Source organism: Heterocephalus glaber, unplaced genomic scaffold (genome assembly GCF_053883595.1).
Source record: "Heterocephalus glaber isolate CG9 unplaced genomic scaffold, H.glaber_assembly_v1.0 deba00001442, whole genome shotgun sequence".
NCBI lineage: Eukaryota > Metazoa > Chordata > Mammalia > Rodentia > Bathyergidae > Heterocephalus > Heterocephalus glaber.
The window spans coordinates 48,960,494-48,974,734 of record NW_028258296.1 but is presented as its reverse complement, the minus strand read 5'-3'; positions in this window follow the sequence as shown (position 1 = coordinate 48,974,734).

Genomic DNA, 14,241 nt, shown 5'->3' with positions numbered 1-14,241 from the left:
TTGGTACACCCTGTGATTCCAGCACTCTGGGAGGCTGAGACAAGAGGATTGTGAGTTCAAACCTCGCCTGGGCAACATAGCCACTTAGCAAGACCCTGTCTCAAAATAAAAATAAATTTTAAAAGCGTCTGGAGATGTAGCTCAGTGCAAAGGTCTTGAGTTCAGTCCCCAATACCACACACACACAAAAAAAAAAAGAAGAGAAAAGAAAAGAAAAAATTGTGAATACTCAATACACGGTGTTCACCAGATCACCTTACATTGTAGCCCAGAGTGTAACAAATAATTTAATGGCTTAAAGCTACAGGCTTTATTATCTTACAGGTTTCCTGTGTCAAGAATTGAGGCATAGCTTAGCTGGGTCCTCCTGGTTCCTACACTCTCAGGAAATGGCAGTCAAGCTATCTTCCAGTGTTTCCATCTCACAGAAGATTCAACTTGGGTATGGATCCACTTCCAAGCTCATTTATGTGGCTGTTGATCACCAGACAACATCTCTACAGGGCTGCTTCAGGACATGACAGCTGTCATTTTCCTTGGCAAGCAATACAAGAGAAAGAATACCCAAGGTAGAAGGTTCAGTTTATAATAACCTTGTCTCAGGCCGGGGATTTAGCTCAGTGGTGCCGCACCTGCCTCGAAAGCACAAAGTCCTGAGTTCAACCCCCGGTACCACAAAAACAATACAAAACAAAATAACCTTGTCTCAGAATTGACTTTTATTAGCTGGGCACAGTGGCGCACACCTGTAATCCCAGCATTGTGGGAGGCTGAGGCAAGAGGTTTGCAAATTTGAGCTCAGCCTGGGCAACTTGGTGTCTTAGTGAGATCTGTCTCAAAAACAGGAAATAAAGGGCCAGGGATTTAGCTCAGTGGTTCCACTGCCTGCCTCACAAGTGCAAGGTCCCGAGTTCGATGCCTGGTACCAAAAAATAAAATAAAATAAAATAAAATAAAATAGAGCTAAAATAAATAAAATAATAAAGAGCTAAGGGTGTAAATCAGTGAGAAGGCCCTGAGCTCAACCTCCAATAACCCCCAAATATATATACTTCGACATCACTTCTGTCATATTTTATTTGCTAGAACCAAATCAGTGAGTCTGCCCTATACTCAAAGGGGGATGATGAAACAAAGTCATCTGCATTTTGGAAATCACCAAGAACTCCCTCATTTCTGACATCAGCAGCAAGTTGCTGAGACCACCCTCAGATCTGACAGTTTGCTAAGATTAACAGAATTTGTTGGAAGCTGTAATAGTTACAGTTAAGGTTTATTAGAAAGCAAGGCTACAGATTAGATTAAAATCACCCACATGAAGAGCCATACAGGGTGGAGTCCAGAAGAGTGTCAGGTGCTAAGCATCCTCCTGTCCACTCCCTGTGCAGTTTGCAGACAGTTCTTACATCTCTGGGGGATGGTGTGTGACAACACACACGGAGCACTGCTGGTCGGGGAAGCTCTTCTGAGCACTGCTGTCCAGAAGTTTAACTGGGCCTCAGTCACTGACTGCCAATGTGGCTGGGCCTCTGGCCCCTGCAGAGCTGGAGACCACTTTGCACAGTTCAAAGCCTCCATCAGAAACCGCGTTGTTAGCACAGACTGGCTGGCTGCTGAAGGCCCCCAGGTAAACAGACACTCTTATCAGGCAGAACATTCCAAGAGCTTAGAGAGGACCCCTCAGAAGTGAGGGCAGAGGCCAGGCCTCTCTGTGGGCAAGATTCACACTGCTGGTGGTTTCTCTTGCTGTGCAGAAGCTTTTTAGTAAAAAGAGATCCCATTTGTTGATTGATTGTGCTAGTTCATGGGCAACTGAGTTTTTGTTCATAAAGTCTTTTCCTACCCTAATGCCTTCAAGAGTTCTACCTAACCTCTGTTCCAGCTGGTTCAGTGTTTCTGTTTTTATATTTAGATCTTTAATCCATTTCGATTTTAGATTAGTGCATGGTGAGAGATACAGGTCTAGTTTTAGTCTTTGGCAAGTTGAAAGCCAATTTCTCCAGCACCATTTATTAAAGAGACTATCTTTCCTCCAGTGAAGGTGTTTGGCTCCTTTGTCAAAGATGAGGTGGCTGAGTGTGTCTGGAGTTGTTTCTGCATCTTTCTAATCTGTTCCACTGGTCTTCAGGTCTGTTTCTTTGCCAGGACCATGCTGTTTTTACCACAGTAGCTTTGTAGTATAGTTTCAAGTTGGGGGTTGTAATACACCCTGCCATGTCTCTGTTACCGAGAATTGCTTTTGCTACTCTGGGTCTCTTCTTGTTCCAAATGAATTTTTGGATTGTTTTCTCAAGGTCCATGAAGTATGCTCCTGGGATTTCAATTGGGATTGCATTGAATCTACATAGCAATTTTGGAAGTGTAGCCATTTTCACTGTGTTGATCCTTCCTTTCCAGGAGCAAGGGATATCTTTCCATTTTCTGATATCCCCTTCAATAACTTTTTTCAAAGTGCTATAATGTTCAGAGAAGAGGTCTTTGATTTCTTTCGTTAGGTTGATTCCTAGGTATTTCAGTTTTTAGGATGCTATTGTGAAAGGAATTATTTGCCCTATTTCTGTCTCAGTGAGTCTGTCATTGGTGTAGAGGAAAGCTATTGATTTTTGTGTGTTGACCTTGTAACCAGCTACTTGACTGAATTTGGTTATTAAGTCTAGAAGACTTTTGGTAGAGTTCTTGGAGTCTTCTATATAGAGTATCATGTCATCTGCAAATAATAACAATTTGACTTATTCATTTCCTATCTTTATTCCTTTTATTTCTTTCTCTTGTCTAATTGCTGTGGCTAGTGTTTCCAAAACTTCAATGAACAGGAGTGGTGATAGTGGACATCCTTGTCTTGTTCCTGACTTTAGTGTGAAGGATTTCAGTTTTTGACCATTTAGTATGATATTGGCTGTTGGTTTTTCATAGATGGCTTTTATCAGTTTGAGGTAGAGACCATCTATTCCAATTTTTGTAGGGTTTTTATCATAAATGCATGTTGTAGTTTGTCAAATGTTTTTTCTGCATCTATTGAGATGATCATATGGTTTTTGTCCCTGGCTCTATTGATATAGTGTATTACATTGATTGATTTGCGTATATTGAACCATCCCTGCATCCCTGGGATGAATCCCAGTTGGTCAGGGTGTATGATCTTCTTGATGATCTTCTGCATTCTGTTTGCCCGTATCTTATTGAGGATTTTTGCACCTATGTTCATTAGTGAGATTGGCCTATAGCTCTCTTTTTCGGTTGGGTCTTTCTCTGCTTTGGGGATCAAGGTGATGTTTGCTTCCAGGAATGATTTTTGGGGTATTTCTTCCCTTTCTATTTCATTGAAGAGTTTAAACAGTATGGCAGTAGTTCCTCTATAAATGCCTTATAGAATTCAGCAGTGAAGCTATCAGAACCCAGGATTTTCTTGGCTGGTAAATTTTTAATTACGTTTTCAATTTCATTGATTGATATTGGGTTGTTTAGAATTTTTAGGTTTTCTTCATTCAACTTTGGTAATTCATACATGTCTAGGAATCTGTCCATTTCTTCTGTGTTTTCTATCTTGTTGGCATATAGGTTCTGGAGCTAGGTATTGATGATTCCCTGGATTTCTGCTGGGTCTGTTGTAATTTCACCCTTTTCATTCCTAATTGCATGGATTTGGGCCTTTTCTTTCCTTTTCCTGATAAGGTTGGCTAAGGGTTTGTCAATTTTGTTTATTCTTTCAAAGAACCAACTCTTGGCTTCATTGATTTTTTGTGTTGTATTCTTAGTCTCCATTGCATTGATTTCTGCCCTGATCTTTATAATTTTCTCCCTTGTATGAGCTTTGGGTTTGTCCTGCTCTTCTCTTTCTATAAGCTTGAGGTTCAGCATCAGGTTGTTTAATTGGGCATGCTCTGTTTTCCTAATATGATTATTCACTGCTATGAATTTCCCTCATAAGACTGCTTTCATTGTGTCCCATAGATTCTGATATGTTGTATTGTCATTGTCATTTATTTGAAGGAACTGTCTGATTTCTTCTTTAATTTCCTCTGTGACCCATTGGTTATTCAGAAGTGTGTTGTTCAATTTCCATGTGTTTATGAAGTTTTTGCAGTTTCTTTTGCTGTTGATCTCCAATTTCATCGCACTATGGTCTGATAATGCACAGGGGATAACTTCAATTCCTTTGCACTTACCTAAATATGTTCTATGAGCGAGTATGTGGTCTATTTTGGAGAATGACCCATGTGCAGCTGAATAGAATGTGTATTCTGATTTTGTGGGGTGGAACAATCTGTAAACATCTGTTAGGTTCATATCTTTAATAGTTTGATTGAGTTCTAGTATTTCATGGCTTGTTTTTTGTCTAGTTGATCTATTTATTTGTGACAATGGGGTATTGAGGTCCCCCACTACTATTGTATTAGTGCTTATATAGTTTTTCATGTCCATTAGTATTTGTTTTATATAGTTGGGTGCACTAGTGTTTGGTGCATAGATATTTATGATTGTCATCTCTTCCTCTTGGATTGTTCCCTTTACAAGGATGTAGTGTCCTTCTTTGTCTCTCTTAATCAGTGTGGGTTTGAAATCCACTTGGTCTGCAAAGAGGAGGGCTACTCCTGCTTTTTTTTTGGGTTCCTGTCCCATGGAGTATTGTTTTCCACCCTTTAACTTTCAGTCTATGAGTTTCTTTTTGAATTAAGTGTGTTTCTTGTATGCAACATATTGTTGGATCTTGCTTCTTGACCCATTCTTCTAGTCTATTTCTTTTCTCTTTTTTTCAGTCTATTTCTTTTGATTGGTGAGTTGAGACCATTAACATTGATGGTTATAACTGACATGTATTGAGTTAACATTGTCATGACTTTTTATTTTTGTTGGATCTTCCCACTTTGCTTTTAATTTCTTGTCATGCCCAGCAGATTCATTCTGCTGGGCTTCCTGGGGTTGTGATCCTCATTGTCTTTCCCTAGGGTATTGTCTAAAATTTTTTGGAGTCCTAGTTTGGTATTCATGAAGTTCCTAAGGTGCTCTTTGTCATGAAAGTATCTTATTTCTCCATCAATTTTGAAAGATAGTTTTGCAGGGTACATCAATCTGGGTTGGAGGTTGTTTTCCTTTAGGGCTTGAAACACATCACTCCAAGCTCTTCTTGCCTTGAGGTTTTGCACTGAGAAGTCTGCTGTGATTCTGATTGGTTTTCCTTTGTATGTGACTTGTTTCTTTTCTCTACCTGTAGAATTTTGTTCTTCTATTGGGTTTCTGGAATCTTAACAATTATATGCCTATGTGTAGATTTTTTTTGATCAAGGCTAGTTGGAGTCCTATATGCCTCACTTATCTGTATGTCAAATTCTTTTCCCCTGTTTGGGAAGTTTTCTGCCATCACTTCTGTAAACAGTTTTTTTTATGTCAAATGCACCCTCTCCTGTTTCTGCATTGACTCCAATCAGTTTTATGTTACTTTTCTTTGCATCATCTAGCAGCTGCCGGATTGATTTCTCATGGTCCCTTACAATTTTAAAGAATTTTTTCTTTTCCTGGTCACTAATTGCAATCTTATCTTCTATATCTGAAATTCTGTCTTCACATTGGCTCATTCTGCTGCATAGACTTTCAGTGGAGTTTTTAATCTCCTGGGAATCTGTTTGCATCTGTTTTATGGATTCAATTTGTTTCTATGTTGGGATTCCATCATGTTCCTCAGCTCCTGTATTTTTTTTTATCTGTATCCTGTCTAGATTTATTAATCATGTCTTGCACTATGGGCACGATCTTTGCTGTTATGTGAGAAATTATTTCTGATTTCATTTTTTCCAGATCCTCTTTCATTGCTAGTTCAGGAAGTCCAGGTGGTTAAGTATCAGATTGTTCCATCTCGTTTCCCTTTGGGGTAGCTGTAGGTGATCTGGAAGTCTGGTTCTGTGACTTGTTGGTGGGGGTGGTGTAGGGTGGGTCTGTGTTCCTGGTGCCCGCACGGCTCACCTCCTCTGGGTTTGGAGCCGTGACACGCCTAGCCGGAAGCCTTCTGCTGCCTGGAAACCATGGTGTGCCAATCTGGAGGTCTCCTCTGGCCTCGGAGCCATCTCTAGCACTCACAAAGTTGCAGGACCTTTTAGAGGGGTAACATCACATCCTGGGTGACCTCCACTCTGCCCAGCTTGCTTCCAGTCCCTTCTGGGATTCTTGAGTTTCGTCATTTTATAAAGGTGACAGCTTCATGTATCACTTGTCAATAAATAAAATTTTAGGGGAAAGGAAGGCTTAACCATGTAATAAGGACTTAAGGAACAGATGTCTTAGGAAGATATATTGTTTTCATAGCAAGTTAAAAGGAGTCAACTGCTGAATAGCAGAAAAGTGAAGCTGAAGTTGAACATGAATCTGCTCAGAATCAAGTGGATGAAGGAACCACATACCTGGTAGCCATGGAACCACAGTACTGACTGTCTTGTGAGGTGGTAACTATCATTAAGCTAAGAAATTTACACAAAGGATTCTTAGAATTAATTGTAGCCATTCTAAGTAATTACGGATATATAATTAAAATGTAAAACATATCTATCATACTGAAATAAAGTGACCCAATGTCTTTTTTTTTTTCCATACCAGGGATCAAACTCAGGACCTTGTGCTTTTGAGGCAGGCACAGGACCACTGAGCTAAATCCCTGGCCCTACCCAATGTCTTTTAAATGGAGTGATAAGGATTAGAATGAGCTTTTAGTGTGTGTGTGTGTGTGTGTGTGTGTGTGTGTGTGTGCGCTATCTAACCCAGGGTCTCATTCATACCAGGCAAGCACTGCACCTCTGAGCTAAATCCCTATCCTAGAAGAAGCTTTTAATTGAAATCCTGGAATTCTGCATTATATTGCAGGAAAGACATGGCACACTGGTCTGGAAGGCTTTGAACAAAAAAATTCACAAGTATCAGCTTTTCCACATAAACAACAAAAGCAACAAATTAATATGGTGCCTATATAATATTTGCATTTTTCAACTTTTAATTTTTATTATTTTATTTTTTTGTTTTTTTCAGACAGGAACTCACTGCATAGCCCAAGCTGGCCTTGAACTTTCTATTGTCTTATTGCAACTTCCAAACTCTGGGATTGCAGGCATGGGCTACCAAGCCTGGGTCATCTTTTTATTTTTAAACATTTCAAAGCCTGGATGTAGCTCAGTGATAGAGCACTTGCCTAGCTTGCAGGAGGCCCCAGGTTCCATCCCCAGCACCAAAGAAATTTTTTAAAAATCCTTCATTTAGATTCACTAGTTAACATTTTACTTTATTTTTTAATCTTTAAATTAAGCATTTTAAAAATAATTTGTTGTGGGCCAGGGATTTAGCTCAGTGGTTCCCGTGCCTTCCTCAAAAGTGCAAGGTCCTGAGTTCAATCCCTGGTACCAAAAAAAAAAATTGTTGCTTCATTAACTTTTTGCTGAGTCTTTTGGAATTTGCAGATATTATGGCACTACCCATAAATAATTCAGCACACCTCTCCGAATAAGGATGCTCTCCTATAACTGCCTTGCTTTTATCAAACCTAAGAAAATAAAAAATATTCTAATATTTAATACACAGTTTATATTTAAATTTCTCCAGTTGTTCCCTAAATATCTTTCATATTTGCATCCTTCTTTGAGGTTCACAATTTGTACTTGAGGGCCTCCTAAATGCTGGCTGGACATCAGGATAATCTTCTAACATGGCAACTCTTCAGGCAACTCTTCAGACAGCTTTCACTGAGTAACTCAGTTGCCTAGATGGCCTGAAACTTGTGATTTTTCCTGTCTTAGCCTCCAAGAGTGCTAGGATTACAGGTGTGCTCCACTGTGCTCAGTTTAATTCTGTTTTTAAACTTCTAATCCTTGTATAAGGAGTCTGCACAAACAAATTATAGGCCCAGCTATACTACATTACAGAAGAGCAATGGAAAATTCTTATTGACACCTTCAACCAAAAACACTACCCAGGCTCTGCTACCAAATAAAACTTCCTTTGGAAATCAGCACTGAAGAGTCAAAAATCCAGATTTGGTTTCAAAATCCAAGAGCTAGGCACTAACTCCAGATCAGACCAGAACTTAAGGAGGCTTCAGATTCAAGCTACGACCTTGGAGTAGATCACCTTCACGAACAAAGCTGGGAAGCCACGCAGGGTCGCATCAGCTACAGCTCCACTCAGCTACACAGGCTCATTTCTGAGCAACTCCTACCCTGGGATTGACTCCAGACAGCAACTTGGCAATGAATTAGGGATTCCAGAGTCAAGAGTCCAAATTTGGTTTTGGAATCAAAGATCTAGACTCCATGTCCAGGGAAAACAGTACTGCTGCTTGAGCTGGCAAAGGAGCTTAGGGTCATCTACATGGTGCTGCTGTAACAGGCGTGCAGAATGCAAGAGTTATGGGGTCATGTAAGCTTCTACTCAGATTTCAAAAGAAGCCCTAGGAGGCCAGGCAATGTGCCCTTGAAAGAGCAGTGGGTGAAGCTGTGAGAATAAAGCCAAAAGTTCAGTAGAGACCCAAGGAATTTGGAGATGCCAGGAACATGGAAGATCTTCTGAGGAAAGACAGTGAGTGGAGCCACCCTTAGAGGGAGGCCATGAGGGCTGAAACTGGCAATGCTACAGGGGAAGGGTTCCCAAGCCCTTTGGAGTTCACATCTGACCACAATCTGCCCTAGGTTCTGGATAAGGAGCTACAAAATTTAATGTTTGCTCTGCTGGGTTTCAGTCTTGCTTTGGTCTGATTCCTTTCTATCCTTTATTCCTCTCTTTGGAATAGTAATGTTTACCCTGTGCCATTATATGGTGGAAGTATTTAACATTCTCTTTTATTTTTACAGGGGCAAACTGCTAAGAGTTTGCCTGGTCTTAAAGGGACTTTGGACTTAGACTTTTCAGCAATGCTAGAACTCTTAAAAGTTTGATGGATCTTAGAGACGGACTAAATGTATTTTGCAAAATGAGATTGATCTGAGTCTTTTAGGGGCCAGCGGCCAAATGTTATTGTTTAGATCTAAAATGGCCCCCAAATATATATGCGTTTGGAAGGTACCTGGATCATTAGGGTTGCTGTATGCATTCGTGGATTCATGCATTGGTAAGTTCAGTAGCTAAATGTGTTGTTAGAAGGTGGGGCCTGGTTGGAGCTGGATCACTGGGAGCATAACCTGGAAGGGCACTGTATTAGTCAGTGCTTAAAAGAGTTTGCAGGGCTAGGGCAAGGCTCCTCAAAGAACTGCGTCTCTCTGAATCACATTCAGTGCTGGACACAGAAATTTACAAGATTGGCCTACAATGGCCGTCTAGAGTCAAACGTAGAAGAGTGCAACAATCTGTCCGTGATCCAGCCAAAGACCTGGATCCCACGGCAGTGTCCCATATGAGTCTGCGTCAGGAGGCTGAAGGACCCTCAATGAAAAGGTCTGTGCTGGGATGTCAAAGGTCGGCACTAGAAGCTAAGGAGCCTTCACCGGCAGGCTGACAGGACTGCTCTGGAAGCTGAAGAATCTGCTTTGAAAGCCAGGAGATGGTGCCCAAGGTGAAGGGGAAGACCAGAGCTCCTCCAAAGAGAACAGCCGAAGCACCTTGTAGGAAACCACCTTAGTTTGCTTCAAAGCCCGGCGCACCTGGGGTGATGACCCCGCCAGTTAGCACATGCACACAACGGGACACACGTATATAAGCATGACTTGGGTAGACTACCATGCATGTGTTACACAGTTATGTTAGGATATAATGATGTAAGGCCATGTAGTGGCCTATCTAAGGGCCAAGGAATAAAGACACTTACTCTTGTTGCTGTTGCTGATATCAGCTCTATGTGCTTTCTTCTTAGGGAATCTCACCTGCGAAAATACCCCGTCAGCCCCACAACCCCGACACACCTCCAAGGAAAATCAGCTGAAATCCTTCCCTCCTGTTCTCCTTTTATACCCTTCCAACAACAATCCTGCTTAAAGTGGGTCTTCCACACCCAGAACCATGCTGATGCAATTCACCTGAGCGTCCCCACTCAAGTTGACAATCAATTAACCACCATAGGCACATTCTTGTCTCAAGCTCTTTCCTTCTCTCTCTGCTTCCTGGTTGTCATGGATTGAGCACCTTTTCCCCCCACCATGGCCCTCTGCCATCCTGTTTCTGCCTTGTAGTCAGCCAAACATGGATTGAAACTGAGACAAAATGAAGCTCTCCTCCTTCAAGTTGCAGGTGTCAGGTGTTGTGTCTCAGCAATTGGACAGAGAAGCCAACTCAAAAAAGTTTTAAAAGGGTGGGGAATATGGCACAGTGTGAGGGCCCTGGGTTCAATCCTCAGTATAATAAAACAAAAATAAAAACAATCAAACAACACAGAGGAAGCACAGAGTGAGACAGGGCAGGGAGAAAGGCTAGCAGAGAGTATATTGATGAACAATTGCATAAGAAACTGGCTGTCTTGCTGGGCCCTGTTGAGAAACCATGTGAAATCCCTCAGAGTTCTCCCCCTCATGCCATCACCCACTAGATGCCATCAACTAGATGGCTGCTTCCTGAGATGTTAACTCCCCCTGCCTTCCAGCTTCTGACCATGTCCCTCAGCAACCATACAAGCAACTCTTGGTGGTTCCCAGGAAAGATCTCAGAGAGAGAAGGGGAGAAATACAGGCCCCAGAATGGGAACCTGTCATAGTGCTAGAAAGTGTTGACAGGTGCAAGAAAAGTCAGGCGGGCTGGGGTGATTTGTAACAGGGCATCAGTGACAGGTGTTTCCCCCCTTACTCTTTATATTGCTGTGAACTACTAATGGAATAGAACATTAAAAACAAGAATGTCATAATCTTTTAACATCATTTTGCTCGTGTGTGTGTGTGTGTGTGTGTGTGTGTGAGATGCTGGGGATCAATGGTACATGTTATGGTTGTGATCCAAAGTGTCCCCTCAGAAGACTTACCATGTTGGGCTTGGCTGTGGATGGATTTCTTGGGAAGTGATTAGATCATAAGGGTTCTACTTCATCAAGTAGATTAATTCATTGATAGGATGATTAGCCTAATGCACTTATTAGGAGGTGGCATCTAATTGGATGAAGCTGGTGCCTAGGGGAGTGGCTTCAAAGAGTATATCTTCTCCCTGATCCCTTTCTCCCTAGCTGTTTTCCTCTCTCTTGCATTCTGGCTGCCATGAAATGAGCAGTCTTTCTCTGCCATACCATATGCTGATGTTTCTGACTCACCTAAAGACCTAAAAGCAATGGACTCCACTTACTAGAAATCGAAACTTCTGAAACCATGAGCCAAAGTAAGCCTTTCCTCATTGTTATGTTTTATGTGCTCATATGTGAGGCTTCTGAGAGGTGACTGGATCCTAAGTGTGGACACTGGATTAGTTTGCAGATGGCTTTATAGCTAACTGAGTGTGCTATTGGTAGGTGAAGCCTGGTGGAAAGAAATGGGTCAATGTGGGCATGACCTGAAGGGTATACATCCCTCCTCCTCTCTTGATCCCTTTCTGCTCCCCACTGCCATGCCATAGCTCTTTCCTCTCTTCTATGCCCCTCTGTCATATCACACTGCCTTGGAGTCAGCCAACTATGGACTGAAACCACTACAAACTGTGAGCCAAAATAAACCTCTCCTTTAAATTGTGGGTGTTGACATGTTTAAATACCGCCTTGTTGGCGAGAAACCAAAAATGGAATTAAGGACAAAAATATATAATAGATATTGGGAAGTGGGAAGAAAATGTTCAAATGAGAAAGGAAACAAGGGAGGAAGGATGGAGAAAGGAAGGGGCAAGTAAAAAAGGTGAAAACAAGGAAAAAATGGAAACAAAGCTTTTGTACATAGGGGAGGGGGCCTCATGGGAGAGGGGAAGGGGAATAAAGAGGTGGGATGTATCATGTACAGGTGCAAATTCCCTGATGAGTATTATCATTACATATGCCTAATGTGCCAATAAATGTTTTGCTATAAATTGTGGGTGTTGAGTATTTGTCTCAGTGATGAAGAAAGTAAGATACTCTTTAAGGGATAAGAGTAAGGGCAAAACATCTCTAGCCAGTAATCCCAGCACTCTGGAGGCTGAGACAGGAGGGTCATGAGTTCAAGGAACCTGGCTTACACACAGAGTTCCAGCCTTGTCTCTAAAAAAAAAAAAAAAAAAAAGGAAAATATTTCTAAATATGCCTACATGTCTAAACATACCTTTGCATATTGCTTTGACTTTAAGATGTAAATGTCTTAGGTATTTAAAAATAAACTAAGTGTAGTGCCACACACCTGTAATCCTAGATGCTCAGGAGACTCAAGGAGGAAGATTAAAAATTTGAGGTCAATCTAGGCAATTTAGTAAGATCCTGCCTCAAAATTTAAAAAAAAAGACAAGTGCTGAAGATATAGTTCTGCACTCCCTGGGCTCATTCTCCAGTACAGCAATCATCAATCAATCAAGTTAAATTAAATGACAGGAGTAGAGGTGTAGCTTAGCAGCAGTGTTGCCTAGCATCCACAAGGATGTGTGCTCAATCCTTGGCACTGCAAAAAATAAATAAAATTAAAAAGATTAAAGTGATACTGGATCCTATTTACTGGGAAATATTTCATATTAAATACAAATAGAATACCTAATGTGATCCAACCAGAAATACATACCTTAAAAAAATATATTAGGGGCAGAGAGTGTGGCCCAGTGATAGATCTCTTGCCTGACATTTGTGAGCTGCTAGGTTGGATTCTCAGCACTACATGTACACACCAAAGGTAAAAATGTTGATAGTAATCTCTAGTGACCGAATTCTTACTTAGAAAAAGGTTTTTCAGCAGTGGGGATTGAACTCAGGCCCTTTGCATTGAGCTACATTCCCATCCCTTTTCATTGGTTTTTTTTTTTTTTTGGTTGTTTTTTTTGGTACTAGGGATCATACTCGGGACCTTGTGCTTTCGAGGCAGGCAGCAGAACCACTGAGCTAAATCCCCAGCCCCTAAATATAATTTCTATTTTTTTCCCCATCCTTTTAAATTATTTATTTATTTATTCATTTATTTTTTGCAGTACTGAGTGTCTTCACACTAAGCTACACCCTCAGCCTTTTTGTTTTTGAGACAGGGTCTTGCTAAGTCACTAAGTTGCCCAGGCTGAACTCCAACTTGCGATCCTTTCATCTCAGCCTCCCAGAGTGCTGGGATTACAAGGATGTACCTGTATAATAGAAAAATACAAAGAATAAAAGGAAGAGGGAGCAGAGGGGGAAGGAAAGTAAAAGAATTAAGATGTGGAGCCGGGGATATATCTCAGTGGTTTCACCGCCTGGACCCAAGTTCGATCCCCGGTACAAAAAAAAAAAAAAAAAGAATTAAGATGTGTTATGTACGTGTACCAACTCCCCACAGTGAATGTAATCATTACGAAATACAAACAAGTACTAATTAAAAATTTTTATTTTTCAAAAATTTATTTATTTATTTGGTACCAGGGATTGAACTCAGGTCCTTCCGATTGCTCAGCAGGCAGCAAAACCACCGAGCTAAATCCCAGCCCTAAGATTTATTTATTTTGAAACAGGGTCTCACTACAGAGCTCAGGCTGGCCTCGAACTCACAGCATTCCTCCTGCTTCAGCCTTCTGAGTGCTGGGATTACATGTGTCTGCCACCACACCCGGCCAAAAATTTTTTAGAGCAAGTTATAAAACTAAAGACGTCTCATTAGTCAGAACTGAGTCACATGGTCACACTTTGTAATAAGAGAATCTAGGAACAAATTTCTTTGTGTTAGGGGAAGGCATGCAAAAAACAGTTTAGAAGAAGGCTGAGTGTGCCAATCTGCTGTATTACTTAGATTTCAACATATGTAAATGACAAGGAACTAAAGAGCTAGCAATGGCATTTTTCAAAGTTGGGAAAGTAGTTGTAATAAAATCAGCCTATTTTTCAGGCAGAAGCCAGCTGAAAAGAAAATTTGGTGTACCTTATTATAAAATGGATATCTATTGAAATTATTGCACTCCATGAAATAATCACTATCTCTCTAGCTACATAGCTATCTGATTCATGCTTTAATTTACAGCAACTAACATCTGTAGTCTGTTAAGCTGCTTTTCCCTCTCAAGCATGGCAAAATCATATGGTACAAGCAGAATGATAATATGCTCTGGTTTCCCAGGACAATCCTGTAATTATTAATAGCATCCCCACTGATTCCAAGAATTTTGGTTTAAATGAAAAATTATGTGGTTCCTCTCATATTAAAAAAAAAAAAAAGCAAATGAACTGGTCTAGGAGGA